Genomic DNA, 2500 nt, shown 5'->3' with positions numbered 1-2500 from the left:
ACCTGCAAAGCCTATCATTACGCCACTGTACCAGGCTGAAGGGGGCGAGGCAGACCAAAGACACTCTGGGAAGACAACATTAGGGAGTGGCCGAAGCCACTCCTCGCCAGCACGTTAAATATAACAGAAGAGAGAGGTAGATGGAGTGAATGAATATCTTACCGAGCGCTGAGTTTAGATTTTAGAGTTCCAGTCTAGTTAAGTAGGTATCAGCGAGGGTCTCCTTCATTTTCCTATCCACAACATCACCCGGTTCCAGAATTCCCAGATACTTGTAGCTTGCTTCGCCAGGGTAGGTAATAGTCCCTCCCGCTGGTAACTCACTATGCTTAGTTTTCAGGCGTTTCCCTCTGTTCATGGGTAGCATTGCACACTTTCCAACCCCGAACTCCGTACCGATGTTCCTGCCACACAGGCACACTGTTTGTACAAGTTTCAGACCATCCGTGAAAAGAAACTGGTTTAAATCTGGGCTGTCCTTTTCCAGGCTGTATCCAAGGCCAGATTTTCGCAATGCCATCGATAAAAGTCTGAGAGTCCTTGCAGAGAGTTGTGTGTTAAAACAGTCTACTACTACTGTTGCTGCTGAGCCAGTTGCATTATTACGGAGGGGTGGGGGAGCTAAGAGTGAGTTTGGTGTCTCGTATTAGTACCAGGCTTTGCTTTCGTAACATGCCTTGTGAAAAAGAAAGGAATGTAAAGCCACAGAGCGAAAGCTTGTTGGAAAGGGAGAGAGAAAGGAAGCAAAAAAAGGAAAAAAAGGGAAGGAAGGGGAAAGGAAAGAAAGAGAAAGAGGAGAAAAAATGGAGGACTGGTGAAAAGAAGGAAGGACGTAAACAAGGGTAATTTTATAAGAAACTTTTTTTTTTTTTCATCAGCTGGTGTGACCGATAGAAGAGAAGAGACAGATATAACGATTATGGCGAATGAAGACAAAGATTTTTAAAAGGATAACTAGAGAGAAGAAGGAGCAAAGGCCGGGCGAAGAATATTTAGTATCATCGGACATGTGCAACGTAATTAGAGAAAAAAAAGAGGAGAAACAGAAAATTAGTAAGTATCATTAATGATAGGGAGCATAAAGCGAAGTATTTTTTTGACAGAATAAAAGCAAATAATACAGCATTTCGACATTTCTGTTCAGGAAAACTGAGGAATGATGATGTTAACAGTATTTTCAGAATACCTTTTTTCCTCTCTTTCACAATCAAACTGACCATGGAAGGGGAAACTTTGTTTCCAATGTATACAGAGTCAAATATAATTTCAAGAAGTTTTATCTTTCGGAGTCTACATTTATATCTACAGAACCGCCTCAAAGACATTTTGAATAGGTTCTGAATGTTAGGGCATGGCGACTGGAAATATTAACGAGAATCAGAGAGAATAAGTTAAATCTTAAAACTATTAAATATATATATATATATATATATATATATATATATATATATATATATATATATATATATATATATCATCAAGGGGCTAACGCCGACGGGGGCGCATGGCCGCTTCAACCTTCGCTTCCAGCCACGAGGATCCCTCGAGGCGAGTCTCCAGGCAGGCACACGGCACATATCTAATTCCTCGCGACAGGTCTCGTCGAGCTGCCCAAGCCATGATCTCCTAGGTTGCCCCACAAGTCTCCTCCACCCAAGGTTGTCTCGCAGAGAGACAACCTGGTGGGCAGGGTCATCCACAGAGAGACGAGCTAGGTGGCCATATAGCCTGAGTTGGCGATCCCGGATTATGCAAGTAACAGGTCCCATGCCAGTCTCACGGTGTAACCGCCGGTTGGACATGTGGTCCTGCCAACTGTACCCCATGATCCGGCGAAGGGACTTGTTACAAAAGGCATCAAGACGAGACTCCAAGACACTGGATAGCGTCCAGGTTTCGCTTCCATAGAGCAAAACTGGCAGTATCAAAGCCTTGAAAACACGCAGCTTGGTCCTTCTGCATAGGTACTGACATCTCCAAACGCTCTTGTTGATCGAGTTCATGGCTCCTGTTGCCAGACCAATTCGTCTACTGACTTCCAGAGATATGGACTATGCTACCAAGGTATGTAAAACTCTCTGTAACTTCAACGTCCTCGCCGCAAGCATGGATCGACCGAACGGGTTCCCCTAACAGGCCCCCAAAGTCCTGGATCTTGGTCTTGGTCCAGGAGACCTCTAGGCCTAGGGGCTTCGCCTCATTGCTAAATGCATCAAGAGCCGCCACAAGTGACTCCAAGGACTCAGATAGGATGGCAACATCATCGGCAAAGTCAAGGTCTGAGACCTTGATATTGCCTAGTGTTGCTCCACACTGACTCTGGCTAGTAGCTCTGCCCATTATCCAGTCCATACAAGTGTTGAAAAATGTTGGTGCAAGGACACAACCTTGCCTCACCCCTGAATTAACAGGGAAGAAGTTCGACATACCCCTACTTTCAGTACCAGTATAGAGGCTTGCTATCAGGCCAATAATCTGTGTCGGAATTCCCCTTAGCCTC

The sequence above is a fragment of the Penaeus monodon genome, chromosome 41 (assembly GCF_015228065.2).
Source record: "Penaeus monodon isolate SGIC_2016 chromosome 41, NSTDA_Pmon_1, whole genome shotgun sequence".
In the NCBI taxonomy this organism is placed as follows: domain Eukaryota; kingdom Metazoa; phylum Arthropoda; class Malacostraca; order Decapoda; family Penaeidae; genus Penaeus; species Penaeus monodon.
The sequence above is the reverse complement of the archived record's forward strand: the minus strand, read 5'-3'. Positions refer to the sequence as shown.